Source organism: Pelodiscus sinensis, chromosome 3 (genome assembly GCF_049634645.1).
Source record: "Pelodiscus sinensis isolate JC-2024 chromosome 3, ASM4963464v1, whole genome shotgun sequence".
NCBI classification, from domain to species: Eukaryota; Metazoa; Chordata; order Testudines; family Trionychidae; genus Pelodiscus; species Pelodiscus sinensis.
The window spans coordinates 120,287,720-120,313,930 of NC_134713.1; the positions used below are offsets into that span (position 1 = coordinate 120,287,720).

The 26,211-nt window shown below is 59.6% G+C and overlaps 33 non-coding genes across 33 annotated transcripts; all 33 read left to right on the top strand.

Annotated features, from left to right (window-relative positions):
* Nucleotides 1-177: 177 nt before the first annotated feature.
* Nucleotides 178-260, top strand: TRNAL-UAG (transfer RNA leucine (anticodon UAG)). The gene has a single exon. It is a non-coding gene; the product is annotated as a tRNA-Leu (tRNA).
* A 248-nt stretch (nucleotides 261-508) lies between these two features.
* TRNAL-AAG (transfer RNA leucine (anticodon AAG)) lies at nucleotides 509-592 on the top strand. Its single transcript has one exon. It is a non-coding gene; the product is annotated as a tRNA-Leu (tRNA).
* A 122-nt stretch (nucleotides 593-714) lies between these two features.
* Nucleotides 715-797, top strand: TRNAL-CAG (transfer RNA leucine (anticodon CAG)). The gene has a single exon. It is a non-coding gene; the product is annotated as a tRNA-Leu (tRNA).
* A 633-nt stretch (nucleotides 798-1,430) lies between these two features.
* Nucleotides 1,431-1,513, top strand: TRNAL-UAG (transfer RNA leucine (anticodon UAG)). Its single transcript has one exon. It is a non-coding gene; the product is annotated as a tRNA-Leu (tRNA).
* A 248-nt stretch (nucleotides 1,514-1,761) lies between these two features.
* TRNAL-AAG (transfer RNA leucine (anticodon AAG)) lies at nucleotides 1,762-1,845 on the top strand. The gene has a single exon. It is a non-coding gene; the product is annotated as a tRNA-Leu (tRNA).
* Nucleotides 1,846-1,967: 122 nt separating this feature from the next.
* TRNAL-CAG (transfer RNA leucine (anticodon CAG)) lies at nucleotides 1,968-2,050 on the top strand. Its single transcript has one exon. It is a non-coding gene; the product is annotated as a tRNA-Leu (tRNA).
* Nucleotides 2,051-2,683: 633 nt separating this feature from the next.
* On the top strand, nucleotides 2,684-2,766 carry TRNAL-UAG (transfer RNA leucine (anticodon UAG)). Its single transcript has one exon. It is a non-coding gene; the product is annotated as a tRNA-Leu (tRNA).
* A 248-nt stretch (nucleotides 2,767-3,014) lies between these two features.
* TRNAL-AAG (transfer RNA leucine (anticodon AAG)) lies at nucleotides 3,015-3,098 on the top strand. The gene has a single exon. It is a non-coding gene; the product is annotated as a tRNA-Leu (tRNA).
* Nucleotides 3,099-3,220: 122 nt separating this feature from the next.
* Nucleotides 3,221-3,303, top strand: TRNAL-CAG (transfer RNA leucine (anticodon CAG)). Its single transcript has one exon. It is a non-coding gene; the product is annotated as a tRNA-Leu (tRNA).
* A 633-nt stretch (nucleotides 3,304-3,936) lies between these two features.
* TRNAL-UAG (transfer RNA leucine (anticodon UAG)) lies at nucleotides 3,937-4,019 on the top strand. Its single transcript has one exon. It is a non-coding gene; the product is annotated as a tRNA-Leu (tRNA).
* A 248-nt stretch (nucleotides 4,020-4,267) lies between these two features.
* TRNAL-AAG (transfer RNA leucine (anticodon AAG)) lies at nucleotides 4,268-4,351 on the top strand. The gene has a single exon. It is a non-coding gene; the product is annotated as a tRNA-Leu (tRNA).
* Nucleotides 4,352-4,473: 122 nt separating this feature from the next.
* Nucleotides 4,474-4,556, top strand: TRNAL-CAG (transfer RNA leucine (anticodon CAG)). Its single transcript has one exon. It is a non-coding gene; the product is annotated as a tRNA-Leu (tRNA).
* A 633-nt stretch (nucleotides 4,557-5,189) lies between these two features.
* On the top strand, nucleotides 5,190-5,272 carry TRNAL-UAG (transfer RNA leucine (anticodon UAG)). Its single transcript has one exon. It is a non-coding gene; the product is annotated as a tRNA-Leu (tRNA).
* Nucleotides 5,273-5,520: 248 nt separating this feature from the next.
* On the top strand, nucleotides 5,521-5,604 carry TRNAL-AAG (transfer RNA leucine (anticodon AAG)). The gene has a single exon. It is a non-coding gene; the product is annotated as a tRNA-Leu (tRNA).
* Nucleotides 5,605-5,726: 122 nt separating this feature from the next.
* Nucleotides 5,727-5,809, top strand: TRNAL-CAG (transfer RNA leucine (anticodon CAG)). Its single transcript has one exon. It is a non-coding gene; the product is annotated as a tRNA-Leu (tRNA).
* Nucleotides 5,810-6,442: 633 nt separating this feature from the next.
* TRNAL-UAG (transfer RNA leucine (anticodon UAG)) lies at nucleotides 6,443-6,525 on the top strand. The gene has a single exon. It is a non-coding gene; the product is annotated as a tRNA-Leu (tRNA).
* A 249-nt stretch (nucleotides 6,526-6,774) lies between these two features.
* TRNAL-AAG (transfer RNA leucine (anticodon AAG)) lies at nucleotides 6,775-6,858 on the top strand. The gene has a single exon. It is a non-coding gene; the product is annotated as a tRNA-Leu (tRNA).
* A 122-nt stretch (nucleotides 6,859-6,980) lies between these two features.
* TRNAL-CAG (transfer RNA leucine (anticodon CAG)) lies at nucleotides 6,981-7,063 on the top strand. The gene has a single exon. It is a non-coding gene; the product is annotated as a tRNA-Leu (tRNA).
* A 633-nt stretch (nucleotides 7,064-7,696) lies between these two features.
* Nucleotides 7,697-7,779, top strand: TRNAL-UAG (transfer RNA leucine (anticodon UAG)). The gene has a single exon. It is a non-coding gene; the product is annotated as a tRNA-Leu (tRNA).
* A 258-nt stretch (nucleotides 7,780-8,037) lies between these two features.
* TRNAL-AAG (transfer RNA leucine (anticodon AAG)) lies at nucleotides 8,038-8,121 on the top strand. The gene is given in 2 exon segments: nucleotides 8,038-8,075; nucleotides 8,087-8,121. It is a non-coding gene; the product is annotated as a tRNA-Leu (tRNA).
* A 122-nt stretch (nucleotides 8,122-8,243) lies between these two features.
* Nucleotides 8,244-8,326, top strand: TRNAL-CAG (transfer RNA leucine (anticodon CAG)). Its single transcript has one exon. It is a non-coding gene; the product is annotated as a tRNA-Leu (tRNA).
* Nucleotides 8,327-8,959: 633 nt separating this feature from the next.
* TRNAL-UAG (transfer RNA leucine (anticodon UAG)) lies at nucleotides 8,960-9,042 on the top strand. The gene has a single exon. It is a non-coding gene; the product is annotated as a tRNA-Leu (tRNA).
* Nucleotides 9,043-9,290: 248 nt separating this feature from the next.
* Nucleotides 9,291-9,374, top strand: TRNAL-AAG (transfer RNA leucine (anticodon AAG)). The gene has a single exon. It is a non-coding gene; the product is annotated as a tRNA-Leu (tRNA).
* A 122-nt stretch (nucleotides 9,375-9,496) lies between these two features.
* Nucleotides 9,497-9,579, top strand: TRNAL-CAG (transfer RNA leucine (anticodon CAG)). Its single transcript has one exon. It is a non-coding gene; the product is annotated as a tRNA-Leu (tRNA).
* Nucleotides 9,580-10,212: 633 nt separating this feature from the next.
* On the top strand, nucleotides 10,213-10,295 carry TRNAL-UAG (transfer RNA leucine (anticodon UAG)). The gene has a single exon. It is a non-coding gene; the product is annotated as a tRNA-Leu (tRNA).
* Nucleotides 10,296-10,543: 248 nt separating this feature from the next.
* On the top strand, nucleotides 10,544-10,627 carry TRNAL-AAG (transfer RNA leucine (anticodon AAG)). The gene has a single exon. It is a non-coding gene; the product is annotated as a tRNA-Leu (tRNA).
* A 122-nt stretch (nucleotides 10,628-10,749) lies between these two features.
* TRNAL-CAG (transfer RNA leucine (anticodon CAG)) lies at nucleotides 10,750-10,832 on the top strand. Its single transcript has one exon. It is a non-coding gene; the product is annotated as a tRNA-Leu (tRNA).
* A 633-nt stretch (nucleotides 10,833-11,465) lies between these two features.
* On the top strand, nucleotides 11,466-11,548 carry TRNAL-UAG (transfer RNA leucine (anticodon UAG)). The gene has a single exon. It is a non-coding gene; the product is annotated as a tRNA-Leu (tRNA).
* Nucleotides 11,549-11,796: 248 nt separating this feature from the next.
* TRNAL-AAG (transfer RNA leucine (anticodon AAG)) lies at nucleotides 11,797-11,880 on the top strand. Its single transcript has one exon. It is a non-coding gene; the product is annotated as a tRNA-Leu (tRNA).
* Nucleotides 11,881-12,002: 122 nt separating this feature from the next.
* On the top strand, nucleotides 12,003-12,085 carry TRNAL-CAG (transfer RNA leucine (anticodon CAG)). The gene has a single exon. It is a non-coding gene; the product is annotated as a tRNA-Leu (tRNA).
* Nucleotides 12,086-12,718: 633 nt separating this feature from the next.
* TRNAL-UAG (transfer RNA leucine (anticodon UAG)) lies at nucleotides 12,719-12,801 on the top strand. Its single transcript has one exon. It is a non-coding gene; the product is annotated as a tRNA-Leu (tRNA).
* Nucleotides 12,802-13,049: 248 nt separating this feature from the next.
* TRNAL-AAG (transfer RNA leucine (anticodon AAG)) lies at nucleotides 13,050-13,133 on the top strand. The gene has a single exon. It is a non-coding gene; the product is annotated as a tRNA-Leu (tRNA).
* Nucleotides 13,134-13,255: 122 nt separating this feature from the next.
* TRNAL-CAG (transfer RNA leucine (anticodon CAG)) lies at nucleotides 13,256-13,338 on the top strand. Its single transcript has one exon. It is a non-coding gene; the product is annotated as a tRNA-Leu (tRNA).
* Nucleotides 13,339-26,211: the final 12,873 nt, after the last annotated feature.

A 26,211-nucleotide genomic window follows, 5' to 3' on the forward strand; every position in this document is an offset into this window, starting at 1 on the left:
TCCGCTTTATGAGTGGCTTTGTACCACCTTGTCTTTCACGGCAGACGGGGTGTTTTGACGAAGAAAGCAAAGCAAAACCCCGCAAAAGGGGACCCGCCCAGCAGCGCCCGGGCGCCACCTGCGTCGCCGCTGCGTGTTTTCTTTGCGTGGCTCCCGAGAGCAGCGCTGGGCAGCTCTGTCAGGATGGCCGAGCGGTCCAAGGCGCTGCGTTTAGGCCGCAGTCTCCTCCGGAGGCGTGGGTTCAAATCCCACTCCTGGCAGCCTGCTGGTGGGGGCTGAGGTGCGTGGGCTCTTCCTTTGCTTATTTGTTTTTTTTTCGGGGGGGGAGGGTGTGCTGGGGAGTAGCGGCGGATTTCGTTTCGCCCCGCCCCGCCCCCGGGGCCTCAGTGGGAAAGCAGGCCGGCCTGCTGGCCCCGGGGTCGGCGGAAGCCAGAGCCCGTCCCCGGGGGCGGCCCGTGACACTGCCACGGGCGCCGGCAGCAAAGGGACGTGAGCCTTGCCCTTTCGTGTCAGGGTGGCCGAGCGGTCTAAGGCGCTGCGTTAAGGTCGCAGTCTCCCCCCGGAGACGTGGGTTCGAATCCCACCCCTGACAGGCCTGCGGAAGTTCCGCCGGGCGCCTGGGTCTCGCGGCGTGGGGCTTTTCTTGCCGCCGCTGCCGCCAGGGGGCTCTGGTTGCGGTGCGCCTTAGCGCTGCCCCGCCAGGGAGGCCAGGGCGTCAGGGTGGCCGAGCGGTCCAAGGCGCTGCGTTCAGGTCGCAGTCTCCCCCGGAGGCGTGGGTTCGAATCCCACCCCTGACACGGCCCTTGGCGGCTCCGCTTCTTTCTCTTTCGGCGGGCGGCGCCCTCCGCGACCGGACAAATTTCTTTTCGGGCTCGCCGCTGGCGAGGCGGAGGGGCCCCGAGCTTAGGAGGGCTCCTCCCTCTCTCCTCACGCACTCCCATCTTGGGTCTTGCAGGCCTTTCAGCGCCTGGCTCGCTGGGAGGTGGCGGTCGGACGGTTTCGGCCACTGCAGCGAATTCCCTCGCAGCAGCAAGCTCCCCGGGCCCCGCCCCCCTCCTTCGTCTCGGTCCGTGCGGAGCTCTGTGTAGCACGGGGCGATGCAGGCCGCTTTCCCGGGAGAAAATGTCACGCGAACGGACGCGCCTCGAAGCAGCTGGCACTGCCGCCTCGTTCCGGCAGCAGGGCGCTGGCCTTCGCGCCCGCTCCCAGCCAGTCCCCTGCTGGCGCGTGCTTTTGGCTGTGTTTTTTCGGTCTCCGCTTTATGAGTGGCTTTGTACCACCTTGTCTTTCACGGCAGACGGGGTGTTTTGACGAAGAAAGCAAAGCAAAACCCCGCAAAAGGGGACCCGCCCAGCAGCGCCCGGGCGCCACCTGCGTCGCCGCTGCGTGTTTTCTTTGCGTGGCTCCCGAGAGCAGCGCTGGGCAGCTCTGTCAGGATGGCCGAGCGGTCCAAGGCGCTGCGTTTAGGCCGCAGTCTCCTCCGGAGGCGTGGGTTCAAATCCCACTCCTGGCAGCCTGCTGGTGGGGGCTGAGGTGCGTGGGCTCTTCCTTTGCTTATTTGTTTTTTTTTCGGGGGGGGAGGGTGTGCTGGGGAGTAGCGGCGGATTTCGTTTCGCCCCGCCCCGCCCCCGGGGCCTCAGTGGGAAAGCAGGCCGGCCTGCTGGCCCCGGGGTCGGCGGAAGCCAGAGCCCGTCCCCGGGGGCGGCCCGTGACACTGCCACGGGCGCCGGCAGCAAAGGGACGTGAGCCTTGCCCTTTCGTGTCAGGGTGGCCGAGCGGTCTAAGGCGCTGCGTTAAGGTCGCAGTCTCCCCCCGGAGACGTGGGTTCGAATCCCACCCCTGACAGGCCGGCGGAAGTTCCGCCGGGCGCCTGGGTCTCGCGGCGTGGGGCTTTTCTTGCCGCCGCTGCCGCCAGGGGGCTCTGGTTGCGGTGCGCCTTAGCGCTGCCCCGCCAGGGAGGCCAGGGCGTCAGGGTGGCCGAGCGGTCCAAGGCGCTGCGTTCAGGTCGCAGTCTCCCCCGGAGGCGTGGGTTCGAATCCCACCCCTGACACGGCCCTTGGCGGCTCTGCTTCTTTCTCTTTCGGCGGGCGGCGCCCTCCGCGACCGGACAAATTTCTTTTCGGGCTCGCCGCTGGCGAGGCGGAGGGGCCCCGAGCTTAGGAGGGCTCCTCCCTCTCTCCTCACGCACTCCCATCTTGGGTCTTGCAGGCCTTTCAGCGCCTGGCTCGCTGGGAGGTGGCGGTCGGACGGTTTCGGCCACTGCAGCGAATTCCCTCGCAGCAGCAAGCTCCCCGGGCCCCGCCCCCCTCCTTCGTCTCGGTCCGTGCGGAGCTCTGTGTAGCACGGGGCGATGCAGGCCGCTTTCCCGGGAGAAAATGTCACGCGAACGGACGCGCCTCGAAGCAGCTGGCACTGCCGCCTCGTTCCGGCAGCAGGGCGCTGGCCTTCGCGCCCGCTCCCAGCCAGTCCCCTGCTGGCGCGTGCTTTTGGCTGTGTTTTTTCGGTCTCCGCTTTATGAGTGGCTTTGTACCACCTTGTCTTTCACGGCAGACGGGGTGTTTTGACGAAGAAAGCAAAGCAAAACCCCGCAAAAGGGGACCCGCCCAGCAGCGCCCGGGCGCCACCTGCGTCGCCGCTGCGTGTTTTCTTTGCGTGGCTCCCGAGAGCAGCGCTGGGCAGCTCTGTCAGGATGGCCGAGCGGTCCAAGGCGCTGCGTTTAGGCCGCAGTCTCCTCCGGAGGCGTGGGTTCAAATCCCACTCCTGGCAGCCTGCTGGTGGGGGCTGAGGTGCGTGGGCTCTTCCTTTGCTTATTTGTTTTTTTTTCGGGGGGGGAGGGTGTGCTGGGGAGTAGCGGCGGATTTCGTTTCGCCCCGCCCCGCCCCCGGGGCCTCAGTGGGAAAGCAGGCCGGCCTGCTGGCCCCGGGGTCGGCGGAAGCCAGAGCCCGTCCCCGGGGGCGGCCCGTGACACTGCCACGGGCGCCGGCAGCAAAGGGACGTGAGCCTTGCCCTTTCGTGTCAGGGTGGCCGAGCGGTCTAAGGCGCTGCGTTAAGGTCGCAGTCTCCCCCCGGAGACGTGGGTTCGAATCCCACCCCTGACAGGCCGGCGGAAGTTCCGCCGGGCGCCTGGGTCTCGCGGCGTGGGGCTTTTCTTGCCGCCGCTGCCGCCAGGGGGCTCTGGTTGCGGTGCGCCTTAGCGCTGCCCCGCCAGGGAGGCCAGGGCGTCAGGGTGGCCGAGCGGTCCAAGGCGCTGCGTTCAGGTCGCAGTCTCCCCCGGAGGCGTGGGTTCGAATCCCACCCCTGACACGGCCCTTGGCGGCTCCGCTTCTTTCTCTTTCGGCGGGCGGCGCCCTCCGCGACCGGACAAATTTCTTTTCGGGCTCGCCGCTGGCGAGGCGGAGGGGCCCCGAGCTTAGGAGGGCTCCTCCCTCTCTCCTCACGCACTCCCATCTTGGGTCTTGCAGGCCTTTCAGCGCCTGGCTCGCTGGGAGGTGGCGGTCGGACGGTTTCGGCCACTGCAGCGAATTCCCTCGCAGCAGCAAGCTCCCCGGGCCCCGCCCCCCTCCTTCGTCTCGGTCCGTGCGGAGCTCTGTGTAGCACGGGGCGATGCAGGCCGCTTTCCCGGGAGAAAATGTCACGCGAACGGACGCGCCTCGAAGCAGCTGGCACTGCCGCCTCGTTCCGGCAGCAGGGCGCTGGCCTTCGCGCCCGCTCCCAGCCAGTCCCCTGCTGGCGCGTGCTTTTGGCTGTGTTTTTTCGGTCTCCGCTTTATGAGTGGCTTTGTACCACCTTGTCTTTCACGGCAGACGGGGTGTTTTGACGAAGAAAGCAAAGCAAAACCCCGCAAAAGGGGACCCGCCCAGCAGCGCCCGGGCGCCACCTGCGTCGCCGCTGCGTGTTTTCTTTGCGTGGCTCCCGAGAGCAGCGCTGGGCAGCTCTGTCAGGATGGCCGAGCGGTCCAAGGCGCTGCGTTTAGGCCGCAGTCTCCTCCGGAGGCGTGGGTTCAAATCCCACTCCTGGCAGCCTGCTGGTGGGGGCTGAGGTGCGTGGGCTCTTCCTTTGCTTATTTGTTTTTTTTTCGGGGGGGGAGGGTGTGCTGGGGAGTAGCGGCGGATTTCGTTTCGCCCCGCCCCGCCCCCGGGGCCTCAGTGGGAAAGCAGGCCGGCCTGCTGGCCCCGGGGTCGGCGGAAGCCAGAGCCCGTCCCCGGGGGCGGCCCGTGACACTGCCACGGGCGCCGGCAGCAAAGGGACGTGAGCCTTGCCCTTTCGTGTCAGGGTGGCCGAGCGGTCTAAGGCGCTGCGTTAAGGTCGCAGTCTCCCCCCGGAGACGTGGGTTCGAATCCCACCCCTGACAGGCCGGCGGAAGTTCCGCCGGGCGCCTGGGTCTCGCGGCGTGGGGCTTTTCTTGCCGCCGCTGCCGCCAGGGGGCTCTGGTTGCGGTGCGCCTTAGCGCTGCCCCGCCAGGGAGGCCAGGGCGTCAGGGTGGCCGAGCGGTCCAAGGCGCTGCGTTCAGGTCGCAGTCTCCCCCGGAGGCGTGGGTTCGAATCCCACCCCTGACACGGCCCTTGGCGGCTCCGCTTCTTTCTCTTTCGGCGGGCGGCGCCCTCCGCGACCGGACAAATTTCTTTTCGGGCTCGCCGCTGGCGAGGCGGAGGGGCCCCGAGCTTAGGAGGGCTCCTCCCTCTCTCCTCACGCACTCCCATCTTGGGTCTTGCAGGCCTTTCAGCGCCTGGCTCGCTGGGAGGTGGCGGTCGGACGGTTTCGGCCACTGCAGCGAATTCCCTCGCAGCAGCAAGCTCCCCGGGCCCCGCCCCCCTCCTTCGTCTCGGTCCGTGCGGAGCTCTGTGTAGCACGGGGCGATGCAGGCCGCTTTCCCGGGAGAAAATGTCACGCGAACGGACGCGCCTCGAAGCAGCTGGCACTGCCGCCTCGTTCCGGCAGCAGGGCGCTGGCCTTCGCGCCCGCTCCCAGCCAGTCCCCTGCTGGCGCGTGCTTTTGGCTGTGTTTTTTCGGTCTCCGCTTTATGAGTGGCTTTGTACCACCTTGTCTTTCACGGCAGACGGGGTGTTTTGACGAAGAAAGCAAAGCAAAACCCCGCAAAAGGGGACCCGCCCAGCAGCGCCCGGGCGCCACCTGCGTCGCCGCTGCGTGTTTTCTTTGCGTGGCTCCCGAGAGCAGCGCTGGGCAGCTCTGTCAGGATGGCCGAGCGGTCCAAGGCGCTGCGTTTAGGCCGCAGTCTCCTCCGGAGGCGTGGGTTCAAATCCCACTCCTGGCAGCCTGCTGGTGGGGGCTGAGGTGCGTGGGCTCTTCCTTTGCTTATTTGTTTTTTTTTCGGGGGGGGAGGGTGTGCTGGGGAGTAGCGGCGGATTTCGTTTCGCCCCGCCCCGCCCCCGGGGCCTCAGTGGGAAAGCAGGCCGGCCTGCTGGCCCCGGGGTCGGCGGAAGCCAGAGCCCGTCCCCGGGGGCGGCCCGTGACACTGCCACGGGCGCCGGCAGCAAAGGGACGTGAGCCTTGCCCTTTCGTGTCAGGGTGGCCGAGCGGTCTAAGGCGCTGCGTTAAGGTCGCAGTCTCCCCCCGGAGACGTGGGTTCGAATCCCACCCCTGACAGGCCGGCGGAAGTTCCGCCGGGCGCCTGGGTCTCGCGGCGTGGGGCTTTTCTTGCCGCCGCTGCCGCCAGGGGGCTCTGGTTGCGGTGCGCCTTAGCGCTGCCCCGCCAGGGAGGCCAGGGCGTCAGGGTGGCCGAGCGGTCCAAGGCGCTGCGTTCAGGTCGCAGTCTCCCCCGGAGGCGTGGGTTCGAATCCCACCCCTGACACGGCCCTTGGCGGCTCCGCTTCTTTCTCTTTCGGCGGGCGGCGCCCTCCGCGACCGGACAAATTTCTTTTCGGGCTCGCCGCTGGCGAGGCGGAGGGGCCCCGAGCTTAGGAGGGCTCCTCCCTCTCTCCTCACGCACTCCCATCTTGGGTCTTGCAGGCCTTTCAGCGCCTGGCTCGCTGGGAGGTGGCGGTCGGACGGTTTCGGCCACTGCAGCGAATTCCCTCGCAGCAGCAAGCTCCCCGGGCCCCGCCCCCCTCCTTCGTCTCGGTCCGTGCGGAGCTCTGTGTAGCACGGGGCGATGCAGGCCGCTTTCCCGGGAGAAAATGTCACGCGAACGGACGCGCCTCGAAGCAGCTGGCACTGCCGCCTCGTTCCGGCAGCAGGGCGCTGGCCTTCGCGCCCGCTCCCAGCCAGTCCCCTGCTGGCGCGTGCTTTTGGCTGTGTTTTTTCGGTCTCCGCTTTATGAGTGGCTTTGTACCACCTTGTCTTTCACGGCAGACGGGGTGTTTTGACGAAGAAAGCAAAGCAAAACCCCGCAAAAGGGGACCCGCCCAGCAGCGCCCGGGCGCCACCTGCGTCGCCGCTGCGTGTTTTCTTTGCGTGGCTCCCGAGAGCAGCGCTGGGCAGCTCTGTCAGGATGGCCGAGCGGTCCAAGGCGCTGCGTTTAGGCCGCAGTCTCCTCCGGAGGCGTGGGTTCAAATCCCACTCCTGGCAGCCTGCTGGTGGGGGCTGAGGTGCGTGGGCTCTTCCTTTGCTTATTTGTTTTTTTTTCGGGGGGGGGAGGGTGTGCTGGGGAGTAGCGGCGGATTTCGTTTCGCCCCGCCCCGCCCCCGGGGCCTCAGTGGGAAAGCAGGCCGGCCTGCTGGCCCCGGGGTCGGCGGAAGCCAGAGCCCGTCCCCGGGGGCGGCCCGTGACACTGCCACGGGCGCCGGCAGCAAAGGGACGTGAGCCTTGCCCTTTCGTGTCAGGGTGGCCGAGCGGTCTAAGGCGCTGCGTTAAGGTCGCAGTCTCCCCCCGGAGACGTGGGTTCGAATCCCACCCCTGACAGGCCGGCGGAAGTTCCGCCGGGCGCCTGGGTCTCGCGGCGTGGGGCTTTTCTTGCCGCCGCTGCCGCCAGGGGGCTCTGGTTGCGGTGCGCCTTAGCGCTGCCCCGCCAGGGAGGCCAGGGCGTCAGGGTGGCCGAGCGGTCCAAGGCGCTGCGTTCAGGTCGCAGTCTCCCCCGGAGGCGTGGGTTCGAATCCCACCCCTGACACGGCCCTTGGCGGCTCCGCTTCTTTCTCTTTCGGCGGGCGGCGCCCTCCGCGACCGGACAAATTTCTTTTCGGGCTCGCCGCTGGCGAGGCGGAGGGGCCCCGAGCTTAGGAGGGCTCCTCCCTCTCTCCTCACGCACTCCCATCTTGGGTCTTGCAGGCCTTTCAGCGCCTGGCTCGCTGGGAGGTGGCGGTCGGACGGTTTCGGCCACTGCAGCGAATTCCCTCGCAGCAGCAAGCTCCCCGGGCCCCGCCCCCCTCCTTCGTCTCGGTCCGTGCGGAGCTCTGTGTAGCACGGGGCGATGCAGGCCGCTTTCCCGGGAGAAAATGTCACGCGAACGGACGCGCCTCGAAGCAGCTGGCACTGCCGCCTCGTTCCGGCAGCAGGGCGCTGGCCTTCGCGCCCGCTCCCAGCCAGTCCCCTGCTGGCGCGTGCTTTTGGCTGTGTTTTTTCGGTCTCCGCTTTATGAGTGGCTTTGTACCACCTTGTCTTTCACGGCAGACGGGGTGTTTTGACGAAGAAAGCAAAGCAAAATCCCGCAAAAGGGGACCCGCCCAGCAGCGCCCGGGCGCCACCTGCGTCGCCGCTGCGTGTTTTCTTTGCGTGGCTCCCGAGAGCAGCGCTGGGCAGCTCTGTCAGGATGGCCGAGCGGTCCAAGGCGCTGCGTTTAGGCCGCAGTCTCCTCCGGAGGCGTGGGTTCAAATCCCACTCCTGGCAGCCTGCTGGTGGGGGCTGAGGTGCGTGGGCTCTTCCTTTGCTTATTTGTTTTTTTTTCGGGGGGGGAGGGTGTGCTGGGGAGTAGCGGCGGATTTCGTTTCGCCCCGCCCCGCCCCGCCCCGCCCCCGGGGCCTCAGTGGGAAAGCAGGCCGGCCTGCTGGCCCCGGGGTCGGCGGAAGCCAGAGCCCGTCCCCGGGGGCGGCCCGTGACACTGCCACGGGCGCCGGCAGCAAAGGGACGTGAGCCTTGCCCTTTCGTGTCAGGGTGGCCGAGCGGTCTAAGGCGCTGCGTTAAGGTCGCAGTCTCCCCCCAGAGACGTGGGTTCGAATCCCACCCCTGACAGGCCGGCGGAAGTTCCGCCGGGCGCCTGGGTCTCGCGGCGTGGGGCTTTTCTTGCCGCCGCTGCCGCCAGGGGGCTCTGGTTGCGGTGCGCCTTAGCGCTGCCCCGCCAGGGAGGCCAGGGCGTCAGGGTGGCCGAGCGGTCCAAGGCGCTGCGTTCAGGTCGCAGTCTCCCCCGGAGGCGTGGGTTCGAATCCCACCCCTGACACGGCCCTTGGCGGCTCCGCTTCTTTCTCTTTCGGCGGGCGGCGCCCTCCGCGACCGGACAAATTTCTTTTCGGGCTCGCCGCTGGCGAGGCGGAGGGGCCCCGAGCTTAGGAGGGCTCCTCCCTCTCTCCTCACGCACTCCCATCTTGGGTCTTGCAGGCCTTTCAGCGCCTGGCTCGCTGGGAGGTGGCGGTCGGACGGTTTCGGCCACTGCAGCGAATTCCCTCGCAGCAGCAAGCTCCCCGGGCCCCGCCCCCCTCCTTCGTCTCGGTCCGTGCGGAGCTCTGTGTAGCACGGGGCGATGCAGGCCGCTTTCCCGGGAGAAAATGTCACGCGAACGGACGCGCCTCGAAGCAGCTGGCACTGCCGCCTCGTTCCGGCAGCAGGGCGCTGGCCTTCGCGCCCGCTCCCAGCCAGTCCCCTGCTGGCGCGTGCTTTTGGCTGTGTTTTTTCGGTCTCCGCTTTATGAGTGGCTTTGTACCACCTTGTCTTTCACGGCAGACGGGGTGTTTTGACGAAGAAAGCAAAGCAAAACCCCGCAAAAGGGGACCCGCCCAGCAGCGCCCGGGCGCCACCTGCGTCGCCGCTGCGTGTTTTCTTTGCGTGGCTCCCGAGAGCAGCGCTGGGCAGCTCTGTCAGGATGGCCGAGCGGTCCAAGGCGCTGCGTTTAGGCCGCAGTCTCCTCCGGAGGCGTGGGTTCAAATCCCACTCCTGGCAGCCTGCTGGTGGGGGCTGAGGTGCGTGGGCTCTTCCTTTGCTTATTTGTTTTTTTTTCGGGGGGGGAGGGTGTGCTGGGGAGTAGCGGCGGATTTCGTTTCGCCCCGCCCCGCCCCCGGGGCCTCAGTGGGAAAGCAGGCCGGCCTGCTGGCCCCGGGGTCGGCGGAAGCCAGAGCCCGTCCCCGGGGGCGGCCCGTGACACTGCCACGGGCGCCGGCAGCAAAGGGACGTGAGCCTTGCCCTTTCGTGTCAGGGTGGCCGAGCGGTCTAAGGCGCTGCGTTAAGGTCGCAGTCTCCCCCCGGAGACGTGGGTTCGAATCCCACCCCTGACAGGCCGGCGGAAGTTCCGCCGGGCGCCTGGGTCTCGCGGCGTGGGGCTTTTCTTGCCGCCGCTGCCGCCAGGGGGCTCTGGTTGCGGTGCGCCTTAGCGCTGCCCCGCCAGGGAGGCCAGGGCGTCAGGGTGGCCGAGCGGTCCAAGGCGCTGCGTTCAGGTCGCAGTCTCCCCCGGAGGCGTGGGTTCGAATCCCACCCCTGACACGGCCCTTGGCGGCTCCGCTTCTTTCTCTTTCGGCGGGCGGCGCCCTCCGCGACCGGACAAATTTCTTTTCGGGCTCGCCGCTGGCGAGGCGGAGGGGCCCCGAGCTTAGGAGGGCTCCTCCCTCTCTCCTCACGCACTCCCATCTTGGGTCTTGCAGGCCTTTCAGCGCCTGGCTCGCTGGGAGGTGGCGGTCGGACGGTTTCGGCCACTGCAGCGAATTCCCTCGCAGCAGCAAGCTCCCCGGGCCCCGCCCCCCTCCTTCGTCTCGGTCCGTGCGGAGCTCTGTGTAGCACGGGGCGATGCAGGCCGCTTTCCCGGGAGAAAATGTCACGCGAACGGACGCGCCTCGAAGCAGCTGGCACTGCCGCCTCGTTCCGGCAGCAGGGCGCTGGCCTTCGCGCCCGCTCCCAGCCAGTCCCCTGCTGGCGCGTGCTTTTGGCTGTGTTTTTTCGGTCTCCGCTTTATGAGTGGCTTTGTACCACCTTGTCTTTCACGGCAGACGGGGTGTTTTGACGAAGAAAGCAAAGCAAAACCCCGCAAAAGGGGACCCGCCCAGCAGCGCCCGGGCGCCACCTGCGTCGCCGCTGCGTGTTTTCTTTGCGTGGCTCCCGAGAGCAGCGCTGGGCAGCTCTGTCAGGATGGCCGAGCGGTCCAAGGCGCTGCGTTTAGGCCGCAGTCTCCTCCGGAGGCGTGGGTTCAAATCCCACTCCTGGCAGCCTGCTGGTGGGGGCTGAGGTGCGTGGGCTCTTCCTTTGCTTATTTGTTTTTTTTTCGGGGGGGGAGGGTGTGCTGGGGAGTAGCGGCGGATTTCGTTTCGCCCCGCCCCGCCCCCGGGGCCTCAGTGGGAAAGCAGGCCGGCCTGCTGGCCCCGGGGTCGGCGGAAGCCAGAGCCCGTCCCCGGGGGCGGCCCGTGACACTGCCACGGGCGCCGGCAGCAAAGGGACGTGAGCCTTGCCCTTTCGTGTCAGGGTGGCCGAGCGGTCTAAGGCGCTGCGTTAAGGTCGCAGTCTCCCCCCGGAGACGTGGGTTCGAATCCCACCCCTGACAGGCCGGCGGAAGTTCCGCCGGGCGCCTGGGTCTCGCGGCGTGGGGCTTTTCTTGCCGCCGCTGCCGCCAGGGGGCTCTGGTTGCGGTGCGCCTTAGCGCTGCCCCGCCAGGGAGGCCAGGGCGTCAGGGTGGCCGAGCGGTCCAAGGCGCTGCGTTCAGGTCGCAGTCTCCCCCGGAGGCGTGGGTTCGAATCCCACCCCTGACACGGCCCTTGGCGGCTCCGCTTCTTTCTCTTTCGGCGGGCGGCGCCCTCCGCGACCGGACAAATTTCTTTTCGGGCTCGCCGCTGGCGAGGCGGAGGGGCCCCGAGCTTAGGAGGGCTCCTCCCTCTCTCCTCACGCACTCCCATCTTGGGTCTTGCAGGCCTTTCAGCGCCTGGCTCGCTGGGAGGTGGCGGTCGGACGGTTTCGGCCACTGCAGCGAATTCCCTCGCAGCAGCAAGCTCCCCGGGCCCCGCCCCCCTCCTTCGTCTCGGTCCGTGCGGAGCTCTGTGTAGCACGGGGCGATGCAGGCCGCTTTCCCGGGAGAAAATGTCACGCGAACGGACGCGCCTCGAAGCAGCTGGCACTGCCGCCTCGTTCCGGCAGCAGGGCGCTGGCCTTCGCGCCCGCTCCCAGCCAGTCCCCTGCTGGCGCGTGCTTTTGGCTGTGTTTTTTCGGTCTCCGCTTTATGAGTGGCTTTGTACCACCTTGTCTTTCACGGCAGACGGGGTGTTTTGACGAAGAAAGCAAAGCAAAACCCCGCAAAAGGGGACCCGCCCAGCAGCGCCCGGGCGCCACCTGCGTCGCCGCTGCGTGTTTTCTTTGCGTGGCTCCCGAGAGCAGCGCTGGGCAGCTCTGTCAGGATGGCCGAGCGGTCCAAGGCGCTGCGTTTAGGCCGCAGTCTCCTCCGGAGGCGTGGGTTCAAATCCCACTCCTGGCAGCCTGCTGGTGGGGGCTGAGGTGCGTGGGCTCTTCCTTTGCTTATTTGTTTTTTTTTCGGGGGGGGAGGGTGTGCTGGGGAGTAGCGGCGGATTTCGTTTCGCCCCGCCCCGCCCCCGGGGCCTCAGTGGGAAAGCAGGCCGGCCTGCTGGCCCCGGGGTCGGCGGAAGCCAGAGCCCGTCCCCGGGGGCGGCCCGTGACACTGCCACGGGCGCCGGCAGCAAAGGGACGTGAGCCTTGCCCTTTCGTGTCAGGGTGGCCGAGCGGTCTAAGGCGCTGCGTTAAGGTCGCAGTCTCCCCCCGGAGACGTGGGTTCGAATCCCACCCCTGACAGGCCGGCGGAAGTTCCGCCGGGCGCCTGGGTCTCGCGGCGTGGGGCTTTTCTTGCCGCCGCTGCCGCCAGGGGGCTCTGGTTGCGGTGCGCCTTAGCGCTGCCCCGCCAGGGAGGCCAGGGCGTCAGGGTGGCCGAGCGGTCCAAGGCGCTGCGTTCAGGTCGCAGTCTCCCCCGGAGGCGTGGGTTCGAATCCCACCCCTGACACGGCCCTTGGCGGCTCCGCTTCTTTCTCTTTCGGCGGGCGGCGCCCTCCGCGACCGGACAAATTTCTTTTCGGGCTCGCCGCTGGCGAGGCGGAGGGGCCCCGAGCTTAGGAGGGCTCCTCCCTCTCTCCTCACGCACTCCCATCTTGGGTCTTGCAGGCCTTTCAGCGCCTGGCTCGCTGGGAGGTGGCGGTCGGACGGTTTCGGCCACTGCAGCGAATTCCCTCGCAGCAGCAAGCTCCCCGGGCCCCGCCCCCCTCCTTCGTCTCGGTCCGTGCGGAGCTCTGTGTAGCACGGGGCGATGCAGGCCGCTTTCCCGGGAGAAAATGTCACGCGAACGGACGCGCCTCGAAGCAGCTGGCACTGCCGCCTCGTTCCGGCAGCAGGGCGCTGGCCTTCGCGCCCGCTCCCAGCCAGTCCCCTGCTGGCGCGTGCTTTTGGCTGTGTTTTTTCGGTCTCCGCTTTATGAGTGGCTTTGTACCACCTTGTCTTTCACGGCAGACGGGGTGTTTTGACGAAGAAAGCAAAGCAAAACCCCGCAAAAGGGGACCCGCCCAGCAGCGCCCGGGCGCCACCTGCGTCGCCGCTGCGTGTTTTCTTTGCGTGGCTCCCGAGAGCAGCGCTGGGCAGCTCTGTCAGGATGGCCGAGCGGTCCAAGGCGCTGCGTTTAGGCCGCAGTCTCCTCCGGAGGCGTGGGTTCAAATCCCACTCCTGGCAGCCTGCTGGTGGGGGCTGAGGTGCGTGGGCTCTTCCTTTGCTTATTTGTTTTTTTTTCGGGGGGGGAGGGTGTGCTGGGGAGTAGCGGCGGATTTCGTTTCGCCCCGCCCCGCCCCCGGGGCCTCAGTGGGAAAGCAGGCCGGCCTGCTGGCCCCGGGGTCGGCGGAAGCCAGAGCCCGTCCCCGGGGGCGGCCCGTGACACTGCCACGGGCGCCGGCAGCAAAGGGACGTGAGCCTTGCCCTTTCGTGTCAGGGTGGCCGAGCGGTCTAAGGCGCTGCGTTAAGGTCGCAGTCTCCCCCCGGAGACGTGGGTTCGAATCCCACCCCTGACAGGCCGGCGGAAGTTCCGCCGGGCGCCTGGGTCTCGCGGCGTGGGGCTTTTCTTGCCGCCGCTGCCGCCAGGGGGCTCTGGTTGCGGTGCGCCTTAGCGCTGCCCCGCCAGGGAGGCCAGGGCGTCAGGGTGGCCGAGCGGTCCAAGGCGCTGCGTTCAGGTCGCAGTCTCCCCCGGAGGCGTGGGTTCGAATCCCACCCCTGACACGGCCCTTGGCGGCTCCGCTTCTTTCTCTTTCGGCGGGCGGCGCCCTCCGCGACCGGACAAATTTCTTTTCGGGCTCGCCGCTGGCGAGGCGGAGGGGCCCCGAGCTTAGGAGGGCTCCTCCCTCTCTCCTCACGCACTCCCATCTTGGGTCTTGCAGGCCTTTCAGCGCCTGGCTCGCTGGGAGGTGGCGGTCGGACGGTTTCGGCCACTGCAGCGAATTCCCTCGCAGCAGCAAGCTCCCCGGGCCCCGCCCCCCTCCTTCGTCTCGGTCCGTGCGGAGCTCTGTGTAGCACGGGGCGATGCAGGCCGCTTTCCCGGGAGAAAATGTCACGCGAACGGACGCGCCTCGAAGCAGCTGGCACTGCCGCCTCGTTCCGGCAGCAGGGCGCTGGCCTTCGCGCCCGCTCCCAGCCAGTCCCCTGCTGGCGCGTGCTTTTGGCTGTGTTTTTTCGGTCTCCGCTTTATGAGTGGCTTTGTACCACCTTGTCTTTCACGGCAGACGGGGTGTTTTGACGAAGAAAGCAAAGCAAAACCCCGCAAAAGGGGACCCGCCCAGCAGCGCCCAGGCGCCACCTGCGTCGCCGCTGCGTGTTTTCTTTGCGTGGCTCCCGAGAGCAGCGCTGGGCAGCTCTGTCAGGATGGCCGAGCGGTCCAAGGCGCTGCGTTCAGGTCGCAGTCTCCCCCGGAGGCTCTTGTCTCTTCGTAATGACCGTAGTTCCCTCCACCAGAGTGGTTGTTGTTAATGCCGGAGGATACACCTACATCATCTGGGAGGAAGGCTCCAGCAATGGAATAATGTCCCTCTGCTGCCCATGAATGTTATGCTTCGCTGATCCTTTCACCCTCGTCAACAAGAGATTGGTTGTCTGACTCTAGGTGAGACCGTTCTACCGTGTCCCAGGAAGTCTCATCTATCTACCTCTCTGCCTCCCTTAGCTGCTCCAGTTCAGCTACCCTGGCCTCTCTACACGATCATTGAGGGTCAGAAGCTCTTATTGCTGAATGCACATATATGCCACCTGTCCATAGGACAGAGAATCATGCATGATACATTGGGTGCGATAAACATGATAACACTTGCTGTCTTACTGAGCCTTTGCCTGCATTCTCTCCGATAGATCCTTAGAGTCTTGATAGGTTGTTGTGGTTGGAGTTTAGTTTCAAAGAAGTTTTCCAGAGTGCCACGTGTCTGTAGTCCCCTTCACACTCCCCCTCCAAACTCCCTTGTCAAACTCCCCTGTTAGCTGCTCCTGTTCGCTCGCTCGCTCCCAGGTCGCTTAGGAGTGGCCTTTATCTAGCCCTGACCTACCAGATAGCCCTGCCCCTTGATTAGGGCTTGATGAGCAATCAATGGCTTAGGTTTCAAAGCTCTCTGCCCCGCCTAGGAGGCTGCTAGATTTACCACATGCTTCTTCAAACAGGTCAGGACATGGAACTCCAAACAAACAGACATGCACAAGCTCAGCACACTGTACCTGTCAGGCAACCAGCAAGTACCCCCTACACACAAACACACAAACTACAGGCAACCGCTTACCTCAAGAGTCCCATAAGCACTCCTCCTTCACCCGGAGAACTCCCTGTTAGCCACTCCTCTTCATTAGCAACTATTTAGTTTTGTTTTCTGTTTTCAGACTCATTGCCCTCTTGCCTGACGTCATCTATTAATTCCAGAACAGGTATAAAATGAACAGCAGTTTAGCATCCACCCCTACCCTGTTCTACATATATGTCTCAACTCTGACCAGGAAGGAACAAATTTAGAGTGTGAGAAGGTATAATTCAATCTCTGAATCCCTTCACACATTGCCTTCTCCACTAACACCACTAACAACTAATTTTGTTTAGTCTGGAAAAAAGAAGACTAAGAGGGGATACGATAATCATTTTCAAGAACATAAAGATTGTCACAAGGTGGAAGGCGGTTACGCGCCTCGATAGTGTGACGTAGTGGGGGTACTTGCTGGGCTGTGGTGACCCCTGCTGTCTGGAGCAAGACCCAGCAGGGAAAACCTCACTAGGCCAAGGTAATGCCAAACTTGTTGAGCCAGGGGCCAGACACCCCCCATGGAGAGGAACAAAGGAAGGTGGAATGCTGCCCTGGCTGGGGGGCAGGGCTGGAAGGGAATTTAGTTAGTTCTGTCTGAGAGCATGGAGGAGAGCCTAGGGGAAGGGGCTGGAGTTTAGGGGCCCAGTCTCCCCCATCTCAAGGGGGCCTGAGGCATCCTAGCCCAGCTCTGTGACCAGATTCCATCTGTGCTGTGCTGTATCCCGGAGAGGCAATAAACTTCCTCTATTCCACCGGCTGGTGCAGTCTGTTTGTGCCATTTCGGGGTGCAGGAGACGGGGGACCCCCAACACGCCGTCACAGATAGTAAGTGACGTTCTTCAAGATAAGTGTCCCTGTTAGCTCCACATTAGGTCTGTGAGAATCTCCTCAGAATGGAGATTTCATAGCAGTGTCCCTGGAGCCGCGCATGGGCGCACCAGCAGCCGCACGCTGTTAGTCTGCCAGAATTGCACATGCGTGAGCCCCCTGTGATGGACCGGGCCGTGACACTACCCCCACGTCCCCTCGCCATCTGCCTGCTCCTCAGTTCCTTCTCTACCCTGAAATGAGGGGTTGAGGAGGCCAGTATCCCGGAGTAGAGAGAAGGAAGGGAGAGTTGTGGAGTACCCATGGAGACACTCATCTCAAAGAATGTCGGTTACTATCGAGGTGCGTAACTTCCTCTTCAAAAGAGAGATGTCCCATGGGTGCTCTACACTAGGTGACTACAAAGCTATTTCCCTTTAGGGAGGTAGGGCTACATCTAGACTGCAGGCTTCTTTCAGAAGAAGCTTTTCTGGAAAAGTTCTTTCGGAAAAACTTCTTCCGAAAGAGCATTCACATTGCAAAAGCACATCGAAAAAGCACTGAATGGACGCTATCTCTCATTGAAGCTGTGATTACTATGGATGGAGTGGCCACCAGGGCTCCTGTGCTTTTTCCTCTTTCCTCTTCTTTCAAAAGAACTCCCTCTTCCCTGTCCACACGTGGCTTTTTCCAAAAGAGCTCTTTCGGAAAAATGCTTCTTCCTCGTAGAATGAGGATTACCAATATTGGGAAAACCCTTCTGTTCTTTCGATTTTCTTTTGGATTGCAGTGTGGACATAATTTAAGGGTTTTTTTGAGAAAATGGCCATTGCTGACTACAAAGTTGCATGCTGCCAGGAGTCCCAGAGGCCGAAGGCATTCGGAGCACAGTTGTACAGGGGCTGGATGCTAAGTTATGTATCGAGGCCACAATTTGTTGAAAACGGTCCGTAGGTAGGAATGCGGTGGCCGTTCTCGAATCGAGGCATGCTCCTATAAACTGTATCTTTTGTGTAGGAGAGAGAGTCTATTTGGTTTCATTCACCTGAAGGCCGAGGTATCAAAATAGGTGTCTCGTGGCCGACAAAAAACGGCAGGAATCGTTGTGTGAGCACGACTCGAGGAGGCAGTCGTCTAGGTAAGGAAATATGACAACTCTTTGTTTCCTTAGGTACTCTGTGACAACCGCCAGCACCTTTGAGAAGAATCTCGGGGATAGAGAGTCCAAATGGAAGCACTTTGTATTGGTAGTGTTGAGAATCTGCAATGAAACGAAGAAAACGCTTGTAAGCAGGGTGGATGGCAATGTGAAAATATGCATCTTGCAAGTCGAGGGACGAGGACCAATCATCCTATTCCAAGGCCGGTAATATGGTAGCAAGCGTCACCATCTTGAATTTTTATTTCTGAACGAATTTATTGAGGGCTGGAAGGTCTAGAATGGGCCTTCAATCCCCCGACCTTTTCTCAGTCAAGAAGTAATGGGAGTAGAACCCTTTGCCCCTAAATTGCGTGGGGACTGGTTCAACCGCCCCTATGTGTAAGAAGTGCTCTACTTCTTGTTGAAGAAGGATCCCGTGAGACTGGTCCCTGAAAAGGGACGGGGAAAGGGAGTGGAGAGGGGGTATGGACACACAGGGAATAAAGTAGCCTTTTTCAATTATCTGCAGGACCCATCTGTGACGGCGCGTTGGGGTCCCCCGTCTCCTGCACCCCGAAATGGCACAAACAGACTGCACCAGCCAATGGAATTGAGGGTGCTTTATTGCTCCTCCAGCACAGCGCAGCACAGATGTAATCTGGTTACAGGAACTGGGGGCTAAGAGGTCTCAATGCCCCCCTTGAGATAGGGGAGTCCCAGCCCCCTCCCCAGCTCCTCCTTCTCTGCCTTCCAGCCAGCAACTAACTAACCCTCTTCCAGTCCTGCCCCCCAGTCAGGGCAGCATTCCACCTTCCTTTGTTCCTCTCCATGGGGGGGTGTCTGGCCACTGGTTCAACAAGTTTGGCATTACCTTGGCCTAGTGAGGCTTTCCCTGCTGGGTCTTGCTCCAGACAGCAGGGGTCACCACAGCCCAGCAAGTACCCCCACTACGTCACAGTTCTCCCCCCTCCGAGAGCGAACTGAGCAGGGTCACTCCGCTCGTGACCTAGGGAAGTTCGGGTCCTCTGCGCAGGAACCCGCCCTGGGGACATGGGTGCTCTCCTTGTCTCGGGCCGGCCGTGGCGAGGACCCACGAGTTGGCTTCCCTCTGTCCACTCGCCACCCCACTCCAGGGCGACTGGCACAGGCCTGTCCTCGGGGGTCACACCCACCCTTCCACTGGCCTGGATCCCTGGCCAGGGTCTCTCGGGCCGGGGCCATGAGCCCAGTGAGCCTTCTCTGGACAGCCAGGGCGGCTTCCACCCCCGATGCTCCATCCAGGGAGGTCTTCCCCTCCCATAACTCTCTCAGCAAACCCAGAGGGTCCTCTATCTGGGGTAGAGACCCCCAAGCTGCTTTCCTCCTGTCTTGGGCCTTCCCGCCCCTCTGGCAGGAGTCACAGGACCGGCAGTACCGCTGCACGGCTGCAAAGATTCCCGGCCAATAGAAGTGCTGGAGCAACCTCAGCCGGGTGCTCCGGATCCCCTGGTGGCCCCCAACGGGGACGTCGTGGGCCAAATACAGCAGCTTGAGGCGATACTTTCGGGGGACGACCAGCTGCCGCTGGACCCTCCATGCCCTCACCTTCCTGGGGGGAAGCCATTCACAGAACAGGAGTCCACGCTCCCGCAGGAATCTCTCCTGGCCACCTCTCCTCCGGGGCTGAGCTGCACGGAGGCCAGCCTGGTCCCTCAGCCTCTGCAAGGAGGGGTCTGCCTGCACCTCAGCCTGGAATTCAACTGCTGAGGCAGGGATCGGGACCTGTCCCCCACCTCTGCCTAGGTCCGGAGTCCCAGCCTGGCTGGACCCCGTGTCCACTGGGATGGGACCCTGAGGCTGCTGCCAGGAGTCCTTCCCTGGACCCACGTTGTCAGCCCCCCGCTGGCTCTGGCTCCGGGTAGTGCCTAGAGCCCGCTGGGATTCATGGGGCCACTCCTCTAGGTCATTCCCCATCAGCACCTCGGTGGGCAAGTGCGGGTGCACGCCCACTTCCTTGAGGCCTTCCTTCGCCCCCCATTTCAGATGCACCCTGTCTACAGACACCTTAAACGGGGACCCGTCTATGCCCTTCAGGGTCAGCTGGGTGTGGGGTAGTATCCGCTCTGGGGCCACTATGTCGGATCGGGCCAGAATCACCTCCGCCCCCGTGTCCCAGAAGCCCGTCACCTTCCTACCATCCGCCTCCAGGGGTATGAGGCACTCGCTCCGCAGGGGCCGTCCTGCCCCCACCCGGTACACGGAGAAATCCGCCTCCCGAGGGTCAGACCTCCCAGGGGAGGTGCACTGAGCATCCTTCCCTCCACTCTGAGCTGAGATTTGCCGGCCAGCCCTTGCCTCTGGGCCAGCCTGCCCTTCCTCCCGCCCCAGCCAGTTAACCCTGGAAAGTCCCCAGTCCTGGGACCTGGTGCACTGAGCCCTCTTGTGGCCTTTTTGCCCACAGCGATGGCAAGTTAGGCTTTGGGCTGTCTCTGTCCAGGCCCTGGCTGGTTCTCTGGGGCGCAGACGATCTGTTCCTTGGTCTCGCCCCGTAGTTGACTCCCTCCGTCGCTCAGCCAAGATCCGGTCTCTGCGCGGTTCCCTTTCTCTCCGGGACTCCCGTTCACACCCGGACTGGCTCTCCGTGAACTCATCCGCCAGTCTCCCGGCCTCCTGGGGGTTCTCTGGTCTCCGGTCCTTGAGCCACAGCCTCAGTTTGGGTGGGCACGCTTCATAGAACTGCTCCATCATGACCAGCTTGAGCAGCTCCTCTGCGGTCTGGGCTCCGACTCCAGACACCCACTTGCGGCAGTATTGCGCCAGGCGGGAGGCCAGATCCACATAGGTCTCCCGTGGTCCTTTCTGTACCCCCCGGAACTTCTTCCTGTACATCTCGGGGGTCAGCCCGAACTTGTGCAGCAGGGCCTCCTTGACTCGGTTGTGATCCCCTGGCTGTAGGTCCTCCAGTTGACTGAGCACTCCGGCCGCCTCCTGGCTCAGTGCGGGGACGAGCTCCTGCAGCCAGTCAGCTGGGGGAACCCGTTGCAGTCCACAGGCCCTCTCAAAGGCACTGAGGAACCCGTCTATGTCACCCATGTCCTTCAATTGGGCCACCACGGGCCTCTCCAAGCATCTGGCAGTCCTGGGACCCTGGGGCCCATCCGCACTTGGCGCAGCCGAGGCCCCGCCGGTTCTCCGCTCTGCCATGGCCAGCTCATGCTGTCGCTGCCTCTCTCGATCTTGGCGTTCCTTCTCTCGGTCTTGGCGCTCCTTCTCTCGGTCCTGTACTTCCAATTCCTTCATCCGCAGGTGGATCTCCCGCCGCCGCAGCTCCGCTGGGCTGGCCCCTGCCCTAGACGGGCTACGGCTTGCAGGCCTCCCGGGAGACGCTGTCTCATCTCTCCGTTGGGTTCCAGTGCTCCTCCCCCTCTCTGAGCCTGACACACTCTCAGGGGGGGTCTGGCTGCTTCCCCTGGGGACAAGATCCTGGCCCTGTGGCTGGTCATTATCTTCCAGCTGGGTAATCAGTTGGGCCTTGGTTGCTTTCCGCACAGGCAAGCCCCTCTCTCTGCACAGCCCCACCAGCTCTGCCTTCAAGAGTTGGGCGTAGGCCATCTGCCCGCTGGTCCCCTCGGTGCAGACTCACCAGTCTAGTGCTGCAGCGCCCCACGATTCCCCGGAACCGCTTTGCTCTGTCTCCAGCACGCCTGGCTCCAGGGCTCTTGCTTCTACTGCGCCTTGTCACTTGCCGCTGGAAGCTCCATCCACGGGGTGCAGTGCATCCCACCCCTGACACCAGTGTGACGGCGCGTTGGGGTCCCCCGTCTCCTGCACCCCGAAATGGCACAAACAGACTGCACCAGCCAGTGGAATTGAGGGTGGTTTATTGCTCCTCCAGCACAGCGCAGCACAGATGTAATCTGGTTACAGGAACTGGGGGCTAAGAGGTCTCAATGCCCCCCTTGAGATAGGGGAGTCCCAGCCCCCTCCCCAGCTCCTCCTTCTCTGCCTTCCAGCCAGCAACTAACTAACCCTCTTCCAGCCCTGCCCCCCAGTCAGGGCAGCATTCCACCTTCCTTTGTTCCTCTCCATGGGGGGTGTCTGGCCACTGGTTCAACAAGTTTGGCATTACCTTGGCCTAGTGAGGTTTTCCCTGCTGGGTCTTGCTCCAGACAGCAGGGGTCACCACAGCTCAGCAAGTACCCCCACTACGTCACACCATCTAACAGAGGTTATACGGTGCCAGTTGTTGAAGAAGGGCAACAATCGCTGATGGAAGATCTTTGCTTGCGTCAGTGGTTTTGGAATAGGCGAGAGGCTCTCCAAACCCCCAATCTGATGTTCCAATTTGCTTGTTGGACGACTGCGACTGTTGGGAATTGATAGAGGAAGGGCAGTGATGTTGGTTTCTGCCTCTGCCTCTGTTCTGTTGCTGGTGGTCTTGTCTATTGTAGCGTTGTGCATATGGAGGGAATTGAGGTCTCGGGTAGCGCTGATACCTATATTGCCTTCTTCTAGGTGCTTGGTTGTGGATCCCCAAAGACCAAAGCGTTGCTCTGGAATCTTTCACGGAGTGGAGAATTTCATTCGTGTTAGTTGCATACTACTTCTGACAGTCAAAAGATCTTCTACTGTAGATTGAATCCTTCTGGGGAATGGAGTGGAGTGAAACCATGATGCCCTTCTCATTGCTACCGCTGTTGCTGTAGAATGCGCAGCTGTGTTGGCAGTGTCAAAGGTGTCTTGTAATGCTGTTCTTGCTATCGCGTGACCCTCGGATACCAGTGCTTTGTAGTGTTGCCTCTTAGCCTCAGGAATATCTGAAAAAAAAGTCATTCAGTTTGGTGTTATTTCTGTAATCGTATTTGCTCAATAAAGCTGCATAATTTGAAATGCGAAATTGTAAAGTAGAAGACGTATATATATTGTGCCCGAATGCGTCAAGCCTTTTGCTATCGTGGTCCGATGGAATAGACCGGTATTGTTGCTGCTTGGATTTTTGTTGTGCAGCTTCCACTATGAGGGAATTAGGAATTAGGTGAGAAAAAAGAAATTGATAACCCTCGGGTGGGACATAATATTTCTTATAGATTCTCTTAGCCATACAAGAGATTGTTGCCGGAGCTTGCCACACCGTCTTTTCTGCTTCTGTTATTGCTGGATTAATCGGCAATGCTATTTTTGATGGTGTTACCGAGTGCAGTATGTCTGTTAGCTCGTGCTGATTTTTCATAACTTCTTGAAGAGGAATGTTTAATTCAGCAACTACACATTTTAAAAGGTCTTGGAAATGTGCAGCATCGTCGGAAGTCGTTGAAGCTGGGTCCAGAGACCCTCCCTCCACTGGAGTGGGGTCATTTTTGTCAGGAGGAGGTGCTGCCTCCTGTTTGAGTAGGTCCCCTTCTTCTATTTGTTTGTAGGGGGCATATTGCACTCTGTCATTTCCAGCCATGCCGGTGTTACTGATAATATTGCCATTTGTCCCAGTATTGCCAGTAAGGGTAAGGTTCAGGTGGAGGTATCCAGAGATTGCCATAATATGAAGACACATTCCCCATTCTGGAAGAGTAAAGACTCTGAGCTGTGTAAGGAGAATTCTCCGGTGAAAAACTTCTAGAGAAGTCATCATCAGGAGAGTGCTCAGGTTGTAAAAATGGTTAATTAAATGTGGATGAGACTAAGCCTCTCTGTGGATGTAATGCCCAACCGGTGTTGTTGGTGCCATAGTGGGAGGCACGGAGGCTATCTGAGGCTCTGAATCGTGCCTCGGTGCCGAGTGCAGTTGTGCCGCATTAGGTGCCTCCGTGGTAGCAGGTGAGGTGCCTGTTAACGCGATCGGTGCCAGCAAGAACTGAATCCGTGCCGGATGGTGCTGCAGCTAATGAGGCAGGCAATTTAAATCCTGTCGCCTCAGAGCACGATTTAGCGCATGCCTGCTGTTTATCTGCTCTGGGGGCTCTAGAGACCCCTGCTGCATCATACGTGCTGCGGTGCAGTGCCGCTGGTGCCATAGCCCCTTGAGGCGCTGACGAGGCTTGCTTTTTGGCAGACTTTTTGGATCCCCGCTGCGTCGGGAACGAGGTGTACCGGTAGTTCGGAATAGGAAGCCTAGTTCGAACTACCTAGTTCGAGCCCCGTGTAGCCGCGCTGCACGGGGTTCGAATCAGCAGGGTTTTAAAAATGGCGGCTCCCTGCTTATGCAAACGAAGCCCGGGAAATTCAAATCCCGGGCTTCATTTGCAAGTGCAGTATGCCTACATTACCCCGCTAGTTCGAACTAGCAGGGTAGTGTAGACATAGCCTTCTTGTGTAGAATTGGACACTGCTATTGAACAGCATTTGCCTTTATTATTTATTAATTGACGATATATTACACAATTAAAGGAGTAGTCTGCTCTTCTAGACAAGACACTGAATATGCCTTAGACATGCATTTTTTAGGGATAGGTTCTACCCCTTTGCATAGACAAAAAGCATAGGTTTTTTTGAGAAAAAGTTAGGTTTAAAACTGCACCTAATTAAGTATCATATCAATCCTGATATGTGAGAACGATAAGGTAAATGATAATTCATTTTTAAAACACTCGAACAGCTTAAGTGTTTTTAAAATTCTGTGTTTAAGTAATATTACACCTTAATTAGAATGTTCATAAACTTAGAAAGAGAAAAATTTCCATTGCTCTGCAAAATATTCCACCCACCAAGATAAGTTTCTTTCAGACAAGATGATAGCTAATAATTTGAACTTTATAATCACACTGGCAGATCCTTTGCTAACCTTTTCATCTTCGTAGGTGACCTGGCTTTACAGATATATGTGTAATTATTATATCTTTGTTTTGTGTGCACCGAGTCCTTTAAATCACCAAGGACTTGGAAAGGATAGCCATTTATATTCATTTCAGTCTCAGACATCATGCAGCAGGCTCTCTTCTGAAGATTTTATGTTAACACAAAGAATGAAACCAAGGCTAATATAATGAAAGTATCTGTTTTTCTTGAAATATGGACAGTATATAAGGACAAAGAATAGTATTAGTGACCCAGCTGTTCAAGGAATGTACTATGAATGCATGGCAGCATGTTGATAAAAGGCTGGATAAAAACATATCATAAATCACTAAAGGTGCATCTATTCTGCACCGTAACCCGAAATAAGAGACACTACAGAAATTGCGTATCTTATTTCGATGCTATTTCAAAATAGCTTATTTAGTCATTTGGCTGTCTACATAGTGCCAAATTTTGAAATAAAGCGCTATTCCAAAATGTCCCTTACTCCTCATAGAATGAGGCTTACAGGGATGTCGGAATACCAAGCCCGAAACAGGCTTGTTGTGAAGACACAGGATAGCTGTCGGGATACTGAAAATAGCATTGCAGTGTAGATGTACCCTTAAGAAACAAACTCCAGAGGAAATTTCAAGCAGATTATGTATATGGAACTTACCTGCCAACAGTCATGATTTTAAGTGAAGAACACCTATGTCTCCATTGTATTTCTAGGCATCACCATCTTTACCATCATCAAATCCCTTAAACCGGCACCACTAGCAAGACAGGTGTTACCCACGTACAATGTGTTTGATTAAAAATATGTAGAAATTAGGCTGGCTGAAGTTCAGCTCAGAATACAGTAGTTTGGGAAATTGAGTTGTTGGTGTGAGCAAAAATTAGCATACAGTACAATGGGAAAACTGAAGTTAGCAAGGACATGCCCCAAGGTTTTGTTGTGGGTGGGTCTTGCTTTAAGGACCAGGATCTTACCAGGAGTTTTTGAGAATATGGGACGTTTTATTAAAATGCTATTGATGGTATTGGAAGGATACCGGTGCAGATGTTAATTTAAATACTTTATTATAAAGACTCCCATAAACAGGTGGCAGAAATGTGACGATGGTAACAGATAGGCTTAATATTAATTACTATTTTAATGGGCTATAAAAGTGGGGAGTCTAATTAACATTTTAAGGGTACTGGTACTTCCTTTGGTTATCAGTTGGCTGATCACTCTCACTTATACCATTTCATCTTTTAATGTGAGTGTAATTGCAGTACCAGTGTAAATGCTAATAGGATGCCTGTGTGTATAACTAATCATTTTTTAAAATCAAGTTTGCATTTATCATTCAAAGTATCATCCGGAGTCCATTAGTAAATTAAATTGTTGATAGCCAACTTAGAGGCTTGAACCAGAGCAACTACATTTGCTTTATTGCCTCCTTAGCTATAACAATGTAATATTAATGTGAACTGTTGGGATGTGTAAGGGTTAAATAAGGGGTCTTGGTAAATACAACCATGGTAACGGGGCGCAGCCCAGACAGACCCTGCTTCTATTCATTTAGCGTACGTCTACACAGCAGGGCAAAAGTCAAATTAAGCTATGGAACTTCAGCTATGGCAATTGCATAGCTAAAGTCAAAATAGCTTAATTAGTCTTTTCATGCTGTCTACACAGCAGGAAGTCAAAGGAAGAGTGTTCTTCCTTCAACTTCCCATACTCCTCATTAAATGAGGGTTAGAGGAGTCAGAGTAAGAAGTCCTCCTGATGGACATTACTTTGACGTTATGTCAAAATAACCGCTTTTGTGTAGACGCGGACTATATTATTTATAGAATAACACTAATTATTCTCAAATAACAGTGCTGCATAAAAGTATCCTCAGTCACTAGCATAACTGTGCAGAAAACACTTTTTGAGGATTGTGTATTCCTGTGAATCTGTTGGATGTCTAGCATATTTTTGGAACTGGTGTAATATGAACAGTATATATAAGGTGGGTGCATGACTGGCTGGATAACCATTCTCAAAGAGTAGTTATTAATGGTTCACAATTATACTAGAAGGCTATAACAAGTGGGATTCTGCAGGGGTCAGTTTTGGGACTGGCTCTGTTCAATATCTTCATCGACAATCTGGATATTGGCACGGAGAGTATGCATATTAAGTTTGCAGATGACACCAAGCTAGGAGGGGTTGCAGCTGCTTTGGAGGATAGGGTCATAATTCAAAATGATTTGGACAAACTGGAGAAATGGTCTGAGGTAAATAAGATGAAGTTTAATACGGACAAATGCAATGTACTCCACTAAGGAAGGAACAATCGGTTTCATACATACAGAATGGGAAGTGACTGTCTAGGAAGGAGTACTACAGTGAGGGATCTAAGGGTCATAGTGGACCACAAGCTAAATATGAGTGAACAGTGTGACACTGTTGCAAAAAAAGCAAACATGATTCTGGGATGCATTAACAGAAGTGTTGTGCACAAGACATGAGAAGTCATTCTTCCCCTCTACTCTGCGCTAATTAGGCCTCAGTTGGAGTATTGTGTCTAGTTCTGGACACCACATTTCAAGAAAGATGTGGAGAAATTGGAAAAGGTCCAGAGAAGA